General features: G+C 34.7%; 1 protein-coding gene across 19 annotated transcripts in view; it reads left to right on the top strand.

Annotated features, from left to right (window-relative positions):
- Positions 1 to 12,500, top strand: part of LOC135224319 (uncharacterized) — a 1,756,683-nt gene that overhangs the window by 1,236,952 nt on the left and 507,231 nt on the right. The gene's annotated exons all lie outside the window — the stretch shown is intronic.

The raw sequence follows: 12,500 nt of genomic DNA, 5'->3' as shown, positions 1-12,500 counted from the left end.
TTGCAGTCGTTAACAAAATGGGGAAAAATTTGAAAAGTTCTGCTTTCTATAGGAAGTTCTCCTTGCTAGTTATGAAAGTCCTCTCTCTCTCTCTCTCTCTCTCTCTCTCTCTCTCTCTCTATATATATATATATATATATATATATATCTATATATATTATATATATATAGATATATATATATATATATATATATATATATATATATATATATAGAGAGAGAGAGAGAGAGAGAGAGAGAGAGAGAGAGAGAGACTTTCATAACTAGCAAGGAGAACTTCCTATAGAAAGCAGAACTTTTCAAATTTTTCCATTTTGTTAACGACTGCAAGTAATTTTTCAAAAGAGATAAAGAATAAGGAATATCTTTCTCTACTTTTCCCGTAATTGTCCAGAAGTGAAAAGGGGGTTGCATGAACAAGGGAAGAAGCAGGATTGGTTCCTCTTTGGATATTGCAACGTTTGAGATCGGGCCCATGATTTGGATTGCTACACGCGCTAACGGGTGCACGAAATTGGGGACCGGAACATGTACAGTACGTAAGAGGGCGAATGAAATTGAGTTGGTGATTGGGCCTATCTGTGAGGAGTGGGAAGTTTATATGGACTAGGAAGCTTATGGGTTCGCAATTTTTATTTTATTTCATTTTTTATTTTTTTGTGTGCCGTCTCTGTCTGTATTATACAGGGTGTCCATAAAGTCCCAGTACCATTACAAGTATATTTTGCTCAGAATGGTACTGGGACTTTTTGGACATCCTGCATTTTCGTGTCTTTTTATTTTCTTTATATTTGTTGTTTGATTTGATTTGAGTGCAGTCGTGTGTGTGTGTGTGTTTGTGTGTATGTATGCACAAAATGCAGTTATACATGCATACACACACGTGTATATATACACTCATACACACATCACGCCTGTGTTTTCCTTAGGCATTATAGGCGAGTATTGCCAAACTCGTCAAACAAAATTGGTATCTTGGACTCCCAAGATTTTTTCTCCTTTTCATGCCTTTGTAAACAAATGAGTAACGTTTTGTATGTAATGCAAGTCAAGATTCCAAGCCTTCAACCTGATATATGTGCTTTACTGAGGATATATTTATTTGATTTGTTTATTCGTTTAAATCTCTTGATTATCTTTCAGTTTTTTTAAGTGTGTAGTTTTCATTTTTTGTCTATTTAGTGTCCTTTTACATATAAAAATTCATAGATATTGTAAAATGTATTTTTACCACTTTAGATCTCTCTCTCTCTCTCTCTCTCTCTCTCTCTCTCTCGCTATTCCTATCCTTTTTCAACTCATCAAAGTAACGAGATCAGTACTGCCCATTTGACAACTGACTTTGTCATTCGAGTTTTTTTTCTTTTTCTCTCCCCCCTTCACTTTATTTTTTTTATATTTTTTGGGGGGAGGGTATCGGATTGGCCATGTGGGGATAGTTTGGGATTGAGGTTCCTGTGAAGCTGCAATAGGACGATTTTCACCAGGTATTGCATAAAGACCTGGATTGATTGATGGTCGTCGGTCACCCTGGGGGTAGGGGGGGGTGGGGTGGGAGTGGGGCGCTTTTTTGCAAGGCTCTTTGTTGGTAGAATCATGTTTTTTTTTTCAGCTTTCTTCCTCTACTTTTTCTCTCTCCTTCTGTCTCTCTTTGGTGTCACGCTATTTTTATTCATCTATTTTTCTCCAGCTATATTTTATCTCTAGTTATCAGTGTGTTACCTCCTTTTTTTATTTTATCTTTTTCGACCTCTTTAATTTTTTTCGTTTTTAGTACCGGCGATGACCAGTAGGTGTTGAATATGACCTCGGTGAATTTCAAAGGCATAAAAGGCTGTTACATCCTCCTGTCGGATACCAATTCACAAGAGAGAATAGAGTCATATTTTTTTAGCATTCATCCAAAGGGAAGTATTTTACGTTTATATGAATCGCTCGTTCATTCTTACAGTCTGCTCTCGCTGCGACTCACTACTGCTTGTTCTGTGTTAGTACAGCCATCATCATATTCGGTGCTTTAGGAGATCATATCCCTAAATGAAGCCTCTCTACCCTGAATGAATCTGGCCTTAAATTTTCATAAATAATTCCTACTAGCGCTTTGTATTCGTGCTGTGATGATTCGGACAAGCTACCGGTGGACCTTGAGAAAACAACCCAGAGAAGTCATTTTTATATCCTTAAAATATAAAATATTGTGAACTCATGAAGTGTGTCTTTCAATGTCTTTTAAATTGTTTCTGGTATCGTTCGTTTTTTTATTGTTCTGTCGTTTTCAGTTAGCATTCAGATTCCAGATACCACCACAGCACGTAAAAGGCGTTTTTTTTTTTTTTTTTTTTTTTTTTTTTTTTAAGATTTGATTGTCTTCCCTTGCAGGGGAGGTTACTCTTCCTGTTTGGGAAAGGGGAAACTTCGCCCACCCCTACCTCCCATCCCACCCGATCCAGCAGCTCTTGCAGGGCCCAACCCTGGATAAAAGAGAGAGGCTGGACGTGAAGGGGGGTGGAGCCTTCAGGTACAACACACCCACGCGTTACTGCAATCTGCAACAGAGTGGGAATTGTTCCTGATGGGGCCCTAAAGCCACAGGAATTAAGGAGGAAAAGATTTTAAGGGCTTTGGTGGGATATTTAGGTTTGTTTCATCTATCTGATTTAATAGCACTGTTTCCAGGGATTTCTTCAATCTGATTCCATGTCACTGTTTCCAGGGATTTCTTCAATCCGATTCCATGTCACTGTTTCCAGGGATTTCTTCAATCCGATTCCATGTCACTGTTTCCAGGGATTTCTTCAATCCGATTCCATCATACTGTTTCCAGGGATTTCTTCAATCCGATTCCATGTCACTGTTTCCAGGGATTTCTTCAGTCCGATTCCATGTCACTGTTTCCAGGGATTTCTTCAATTCGATTCCATGTCACTGTTTCCAGGGATTTCTTCAGTCCGATTCCATGTCACTGTTTCGAGGGATTTCTTCAATCCGATTCCATGTCACTGTTTCCAGAGATTTCTTCAATCCGATTCCATGTCATTGTTTCCAGGGAATTCTTCAATCCGATTCCATGTCACTGTTTCCAGGGATTTCTTCAATCCGATTCCATGTCCCTGTTTCCAGGTATTTCTTCAATCCGATTCCAGTCACTGTTTCCAGGTATTTCTTCAATCCGATTCCATGTCCCTGTTTCCAGGGATTTCTATCCGACTCCATATTAGTTTCCAGGATTTTTTTCTATCTGATTCAATCACTGTTTCCAGGGATTTCTTTTTGTTGGTTTCTTTTGACCCTCGTTTGTGTCATACCTTGTGGCCTTTTGCTTCTCTGTAATGGTATTGGATTATATAGTTTTCTAATTAATTTTGATTTCATTTAAACTACATTGTATGAATGACGACTAGTTTTGATTTTAAATTTCACCGTTGGCTTTGGGTCTCGTTGGCCACTGTTAATGACAATGATTCTTATGCTACTTTAGCTTTTTATCGATGGATATTAGTTATTAGCCATTAGTGCCAACTAGCTTTCGTTAGTCCAAGATGATTTTGATGGTCAGTAATGGACCTCGTTACCCTTGCTGTGTTTAGTTAAGTTAAGCTTTGTTAGGCTCTTTTATATCTGTATTGAATACCTGACTATTATTATTATTATTATTATTATTATTATTATTATTATTATTATTATTATTATTATTATTATTATTATTATTATTATTATTATTCAGAAGATGAACCGTATTCATATGGAGCAAACTCATATGGTCCATTGACGTGAATTTCAAGATTCCAAAGATTACGGTCCTTATTCGAAAGAAGTAACAGAAAGTAAAAGGGAATACAGAAAGCGGACATCATCATTTAGAAAAAAAGATAAATTAAAAATTTAATAAATAGATGAAAAAATAGATGTAATACCGCAGTAACTTTCTCTGCTATGTCAGTGAAGTAACACTGGATCTGATGCCTATAAAACGTATAAGTTTCATTGTGTATTGGAATCGGTAATGGGTAGCAATGAGGCCCCTAAAATCCTGTTAAGCGTTGTATTATTTCTTTAAGTAATGAAATTATAACCGGTACTGTGGCAGTAGGCTACTGTTCATTAATTTACATGTATTTTGAGAAGCCAGATTAATTTTTGAAAAAAGCCTTTATTAAAATTTTACCTTAGTATGCTACTGATGGAGAACATCACGTTATATTGATGAAGATATAAAAACCTGTTTGAATGGAATCATTTTTACGGTCAGAATTGCATTAAAAATTAAAATGTGGATATTTTCTCGTAATCTGTCTATTGTTGTCGTAAAAACTGGGCACTAATACTTGATTCGTTAATAGTAAAATATTTCGATGTTTTTCTACTGTAGCAAAAAAATATTAGTTTTCGTTTGTTGGTGGAGTAGACAGCTAAATAAGTTTTTTTTTATAATAAAATCAAATCTCAGTTGCATCGTCAGGATGGGAAAAAAATATTCCCAACGAACTATACAAAGTTTGTTAATGAAAGGATTAATTGGAGAGATATTAACTTTTTCCAATCAAGAACTAAAGGCCATATAAATATCTCAATTAACATTCGTACCCACGATCGAGGTCAAGAATTCATATTATAGAAGACATATCTTTTAATTTTCATGCTTGTCGAGATGGCTGTTCAGATTTTTTTAATCCGTAATTTATTTATTTTTTTTTTTATTCACTCATTTTCTCTTAATTCCTTCTTCGGCCTCATTTGAACCAACCGCATCTTTGTTTAGGAGGAAGGAATTTCCTCAAATTGTTAAGACCCAGACTTCTGGAACTTTTGGTCTGAGGAAGTTAGGAATACTTCTTCGCATGAATGGAAAAGGTATTTTTATCATAGTAAATTGTTATATTAAGTACTTAATTAATTAATAGTATCGAATTGATTGAGAAAATGTACTGTTAATTACGCTTTCTACCGAGATATGATTATTCCGTTGCCGGTTTTTGAGAAGAACCCCAATGTGGTATCAATGTGACAATTTCTTCTTAGTTCAATGATTTGAAACACGACAGATACGAGGTGAAGATGAATGCTAGAATATAATATATATATAATATATATATATATATATATATATATATATATATATATATGTAATATTAACTAGAATACATTCGAAGTGATGTATAATATAATATAATATATATATATATATATATATATATATATATATATATATATATATATATATATATATATATATATATATATATATATATATATATATCACACACACCTGTTTGGGCTGTTATCCCACCCACCTCTCTCTCTCTCTCTCTCTCTCTCTCTCTCTCTCTCTCTCTCTCTCTCTCTCTCTCTCTCTGGCAATTATGTTAAGTGGAGCTTGAAATTGCAGGGTTCAATTCCGTGCAGTTTAATAATAGAGGAATTCGCGCATATATATATTTTTTTTCCACCGAGAGGTTGTGTAATGAAGAACGGAAATTACTCTTGTTATTATTTTGTATGCGAGAAAGTCATTCCCATTGTAGGAGCGTTTTTAAGCAGTTTTACCTCCAGCAGTTATACTTTGTCCGATGCATTGTTCATTTCCTTATTCGCTTCAGTCTTTATTGGGAATATCAACCTCCTCTTCTTCCATTGTTTTCTCTTGATGAGGTTATTACTATTATTATTATTTCCTTATTCTCTTTAGTCACCGTTTTCTCATGATGATGATGATGATGATGGCTATATGTCATATTTCATTTCTGGTTATAGCTTATTATTATTATTATATCTTATTATTATTATTATTATTATTATTATTGTTATTGTTGTTGTTGTGGTTGTTGTTGTTTCAGCGAACGAACTCATTTTGTGGCAATCACAATAAAATATATTTTCATGAAAGCCCCTACCAATAAGCAAAAATTGCAAATTATAATCTGTACTCTTAAAATAAAAAGGTCAACTTCTTGACTGCCTATTTCTCTGTCATTTGTTTATTTACTGGATTTGAATTTTCACATATGTTACTGTTCTTCCATCCATTAGAAATAAATAATTTTAGTAAGGTGAATGTTTCACTTTATACATTATTTTTTTTTTAGTACGGAAATAAGCATGAACTACCGGAAGATTGGAGATTGTAGTAAGCCTTGCCTGGTATAGTTACCGAACACTCAACTTCAGGGTGAAATAATCTTATTTTAGCCCAAGTAGTGTTCGTCTTTCCCATTTTCTTTCACAGACAGCTAGACAGCTGGACATTAAAGCGTTGTTTAAGCGGTTTCTGAAAAGCCTTGGGTGAACATGGCTTGCAGTATGATTTTATACTGCAATATCGAAAGAAATAGAGATGTGCCAATGCAGGAGTAATTACGTCGTAAGAAATCACTTTTATTTCATGACTCTATTTTAGTCGACGCAGTATGAGACTATTAGTGTGTTGGAATGATGTTCGTAATCCCAACTTGAAGAGATCTGGAGGGCTGCTAATATTAGCAATATTGGTCACCTGCGTAGTATACGTATATAGCAGGTTGACTGGTTTGCTACATATATATATAAGGTTTACACCAGATGAATTTCAGATTGCGCCTATGGCGAGTCATTTGCATTTCGAGTTCAGCTTGTCTGCACATCTCGTTAGGAGCTAATCAACAATATATATATATATCTCTGTGATAATTGGCCAAATCATTTTGGGGGGGGTGGGGAATCAATTTATATTGATTTAGATGATTGAATTTGACGAGTCGAAGCCGAAACACCCCCGGATAAGAAGAGCCTTTTGATGTGCTCTAGGACAAACCAGTTCAACGTCCAGTTTGTTCAACTGCCGTAATTACGAAACGGCCATAAATTCATAATGGGGAAAAATTGCCGTTATGCGCTCGCAATTTTTGCGTCTTTTTTTTTTTTTTTTTCTTTTTTTCCGAGCCTTTATTATGGAGTGTGAAATAACCGCTGTAATTATCGCGGATTTCAGTGATTATGTGACTGTGTGCATTATTTAGTCACGACTAATTTCGCCCATTTGTTTCAAACGGTACAAAAATACAGAAGTGGAAGAGAGTTCTTATTTTTAATGGGTTAGAATTTTTTACTCCGGTTTGTGTTTTCGATTTCCTGTTTATTTTTTTTATTTTATTTTATTTTTTCTTGCTCGGAAAATTAATTTTCTTTTAGGGGGTGTTCCTATGAATGCTGCCATGTTTTAGTGATAAGAATATGTTTAGATAAAATATTAATTATCGATTGCTGCTTCACGCAAACGCTGTGTAAGTGTTAAGTAATAAAAAGAAATAACCACTGTATCGACTGTGCCATATTTAATTCACGAACGCACTGTTATGTTTCATTATTTGGTCTTTCTGTCTGCTTGTAGGTGTGTGTGTGTTTGTGTGTGTGAGTGTAGGTTTTTTTTCATACAATTTCTTACTGGGACTTTTTGTGAACGTACGCGTGTGGATCCGTTTTAAATATTTCTTTCGTTTACTCATTGTCGGTGTTTTTTTTTTTTTTTTTTTTTTTCGTTTGAGGTTTTTATCTCATATTGTCGAGGTGTTTTATTATGTGAACCTCTCTCTCTCTCTCTCTCTCTCTCTCTCTCTCTCTCTCTCTCTCTCTCTCTCTCTTGTGTCCTGTTTGTCGATGTTTTTTGCCTACGAGATTTTTTTTGTCTCTATGGAAATTTTTTTTTATATGAATCTCTCTCTCTCTCTCTCTCTCTCTCTCTCTCTCTCTCTCTCTCTCTCTCACGTTTCCTCTTTGTAGGTGTCTTGCGTATGATATCTTTTCTCTCTCATTGTCAAGTTTCTGAAATATGAATCGAATCCCTCTCTCTCTCGTCTCTCTCTCTCTCTCTCTCTCTCTCTCTCTCTCCGCTCTCTCTCGGGAGTTGTTTTTGTACACGTGCCCATCCTCCTGAATTAATTTAGGAGTATCAATAACTATGTCCTGGATAGTAAACTTCTTTCCCAATATATAAACCACCCTGGAATGACTCGGCTGGACAGTATCTTAATACGGGGTCCTTATATATTCGCCTGGAAAAGCTCTTCTTCTCAGTGCAGCCATGCGAGAAATGTCCCTCTGAATTCTTCTGGCTTTCCGAATTTTGTTTTTATATACCTCTGGAAAAAATTCTTGGCGTTGGTGGGAGTGTAGGGGTGGTGGTAGGGGTGAGGGGGAGTATAGGGTGGGAAAGGGGTGAGTTCGGGGGGGGGGGGGGGGGGGGGGGGGGGGGGGGGGGGGGGGGGGAGAGGCGGGGTGGGACGGAAGGTAGAGCCTTGTAGCCCGAAGTGGACAGTTTGGTTCGTCTTCAACTAGAAGCTGTGCTGTTTATTATTATTATTATTATTATTATTATTTTATTATTATTATTATTATTATTATTATTATTATTATTATCATTATTATTATTATTCATAGTCTTATTACTGCTGTGAATTTGTTCTGTAATTAAGATTGGTATTGACCTTGTAGTTTCTTGCGTTCTTGATCATCATCATAATCAGTTTTATTATTATTATTATTATTATTATTATTATTATTATTATTATTATTGTTTTTGTTGTTGTTGTTAATGTCAATAAAAGTCTTCATTTACAGCAGACGTTTAAGATAGTGCCACATTACTTTATAGTAGTTTAACTTATCTTTTCTATCTTGTTTCTATTTGTTATTTACAACTGTGCATTTTTCATTGAGTTTATATTTTCATTTTAATGGCGCACTGGAGACCCTTTCTGTGTCCATGCATTAAATGAATGTATATGGGGCTGCTAATTTTCCTTAAAACTGAAAATGACAGATTATAGGAAAATGACTGACATCCAATTGAAGGCTAAATTACATAAATCCTTTGAATTAGAAGGTCAGTAATTCACAGGTACGTAAAATATGTATCATTCAAGTCTTCTCTTGAAGACATGTTAAATATTAATAATGCAGCGAAGCTGGTTTTTTTTTATTTTTTTTTTTAGAAAATACCTATTAAAAAAATTGAAGGACGAGCTTCATAAGTGTTATACTGATACCCAAAAAGTATGCTTCATTAGAAAGGCAATTTAATCTACTTTAACTTCGTATATAGTAATGTTTTCGATAAAATGCATTGTTTAGGAGTGTAACGCCAGAATGTAAAAAAAAAAATAATAATAATAATAACTTTTGTGGGGTTTTGTCCACCTAAAATTCTGGTAGGGCCCCCCGGGCGTTAGGGGTTTTGGGTTTTAGTCAAAGATTTTTTTCCGGTTTGACCTTTAGATTCCCTTCCTAATTTGGATACCTATCCAACTGGCTTCCTCGCGTAATTATATATATATATATATATATATATACCTATATATATTTTTTATATATATATATATATATATATATATTTATAGTTTATTATCTGTCTGCCTTGGATGTTTTAAGATTTTGCGTAGCTGACCATCAGGATCATTGCAACGCCATGTTATATAGATCAGTAGTGTATGGAAAAACAGATTGACGGGAGTTATTTTAACAGTTATTGTTATGATGTAAGAGTAAATTCTGGTCGCAGATATCTTAATATTGTTACAGTTGCTTTGTTGATGCAACTGAGATAGTTTCGTCAAAATTTTGAGTTCCTCATTTAGAAAGATCTATAAAAGACTCTAGCAATTTCCAGAAAGTTACCCAAGCTGTAAATTCACCATTTTACCCCCGGATTTTTTTTTTAATTGACTCGTAGAATACTTGTTTTTGTCAGTGCCATGGTACATAAGATTAAGTTTTTTCCTTGTTGACCTTTCGACCTTTTAAAATACTGTCCCAGCCACTGTTTGGAAAACTGGAATGATTTTATTTTTTACGGTGTAATTTTAAATATATATGAGTTTTAGAGCAGGACCCACGTCATGCAGATCACAAAGCAGGATTAAAAGATAAAGGTGGCTGTCATAATTCATATTGAACTTTCTCTTTTTTTTTTTTTTTTTTTTTTTTTTTTTTTTTTTTTTTTTTTTTTTTTTTTTTTTTTTTTTTTTTTTTTTTTTTTTTTTTTTTTAGCTACCGTACTTCGGTATACCGCCAGAAATACCAAAAGTAACCAGACCCCTTTATTCCCAGGTGTTTCTTCTGAAGAAAATATTTTCAGAACTGTCAAATACAACCATTTATAAAAAGCAGTGTGTCCGTGGGAAAGACTAATTATTTTGCGAGGTTTATAAATATAGATATATGTACACTTAACATAACTGTGGATTTGTTTCTACAAAGTAGTTATTGCTGTGTCACAAAAATTGCAGGAGCATATTCTAGAACACAGAGGATCTCGTATATTGTCAGGTGAAGTGATGGTAGGCGATAGAAAATAGCAGCTGTCTTTAATAATAAGTCATCAATGTAGCTCCAAAACCAATAATGTCGACATTCTTTTCAGTGCGCAGAGAAAGGTAAAGAAACTTAAAGCGGAATTTCTAAAGCAGTGGTTCTTAACCTGGGGGGCGCATCCCCCTAGGGTGTTTGCAGCAATTTCCAGAGGAGGCGCGAGCCCTACGGAAAAATAAGAAAATAAAAAATTCTCTTAATTATATTTGTTATTTTCTTAAAAAGTTTGAGGCACTAATATTCCGAAGTTATGAAAAAATGTACAAGTGTTGCCTTTTAACGTTACTTTCCTAAAGTCTACTACTTTGTTTATATAGGCTTGTTGGGTTGACCATGTTTTGTAATTATTGACCTCCCTTACTGTCCCTGGAAACCCCTTCTCTTTCTCCTTTTTTTATTTCATTTTATTTTTTTTATATCCTTTAAATCTGGGAGTGAATTTTACTCATAGATGCAAGGGGGGGCGTGAAAGAAAGGACCAACCCTTAGAGGGGGCGTGGTCATAATAAGGTTAAGAACTACTGGCTTTACTTAAAGCTTCCAGCGGTTAAAGAAAAAGGCTTTTAAACCCTTTGCAAGCGTTTAATCCGAAAAGTAAAGAAAAAAGAAATTATTTAGAGTGTTTGCGAGAAATTTGATTGTTATGAAAAGTTCCGGATCTTTAGTAGATAGTGACCGCGAAGAGTTTTAACCCTACCGGTATATACGTATCCACCTTTGCGGTGCGTTTAGTATGAACCTGCTGGGGATTACCGTCAAAACATAAACAAAATTCTGTAAAGATTATAAAGATAATGGCCCCTAAGAAATATTAGTCCTAGATAACGACCTCTCAAAACCCTTAGAGGTCACTATCTAGGATGTTTCCAAAGTTTTTTTTTTTTTTTTTTTTTTTTTTCTAAGATGATAGCTTAGAAGCCTACTTTGTAAACGGATAAAGTCGAGGATACGTGGGTGTTAAATTGCATGTGGAAACCGTGTAGAAGGATTAATTAAGTAGAGTGAGTGGTATAAATCTGCTGATTATTCTCTAGCAGTTGAGTGAGGATAGAATTTTGCTTCTGTGACACACGAAAGATTTAAAGGCAAATATTACAAAAAAGTAATCATTTCTCTGAAAAGAGACATACAAGAATAATACCATCTGCTAAGAGAGAAGACGTGATTGGCAGTCTAAAAGGTGCAAAGGTGACATTCTAGGGAAGAATTGTTGAAAGTTCAGCCGCCAGGTTTCTAGAATAAGTAAAAGCCAGGATGACTGTTTTGATAGATTTTATTTTTAAAAAAAGTATATTTTTATGATAATTCTGGAGCGCTTAGTTTTTTTATATGATTAAAAGGCTTATGACCAAATTTTGAACAGATGAAGATGGAGAGATGGAAATAAAATACGGTGCAATGCATTACCAAAATCCTGTTTGCGAAGGTAAAGTGTAAATTTTCTGTGCGACAGGTAAAGTAGACAGTTGTGTTATCCTATGTAAATTTTTATGAAAGGTTAGAAATAAGTAAATATGACGTCAGCTTCGAGTAAAGGTTGGCCGGAATGAAAAGATATGTCAGACTATTAAGGTGTCATGATGATAAAGAAAGATTGGACATTGGATTAAACTTGCAAAAGGGCGCTGTGTATCAGAAGATTCGAGTGGAGGGGGCTTTTTGCAGGGGGACAGCGGCTAAGGAGGCCATTGGAATGTCAGAGGTATTGGAAGAAAGGTCCTTAAACCCAAAATAGCCGTTGTATATTGCGCATGATAAAGGCGGCTATGAATTCCTTTGCAGAGGGTATTATGTAGTGTCGAGATTTTTTGTTTTCTTATAACCCTTCCATTTTGCTTTATATATATATATATATTATATATATATATATATATATATATATATATATATATATATATATATATATATATGTGTGTGTGTGTGTGTGTGATAATAATTATCAGATCACCGTGATTCATATAAATTATTCCCGCTACAATGTCCTTTAATATCTAATTCGCTCTAAGGCGGAATTTTTTTCATATATGTAAACCGAAGGGGAATTTTTTAGCTGATAATACTAATTTCGTACGCTCGTGGGTTCGAACCACCGCCCAGCGGACAGAAGAAATCAGGACTTCAGTGGCGTTAATCGATTCGGCTGTATATATATATATATATAT

This window comes from Macrobrachium nipponense, chromosome 12 (genome assembly GCF_015104395.2).
Source record: "Macrobrachium nipponense isolate FS-2020 chromosome 12, ASM1510439v2, whole genome shotgun sequence".
NCBI lineage: Eukaryota > Metazoa > Arthropoda > Malacostraca > Decapoda > Palaemonidae > Macrobrachium > Macrobrachium nipponense.
Note: the sequence above shows the minus strand (reverse complement) of the source record. Positions and strands in the feature narration are given on the sequence as shown.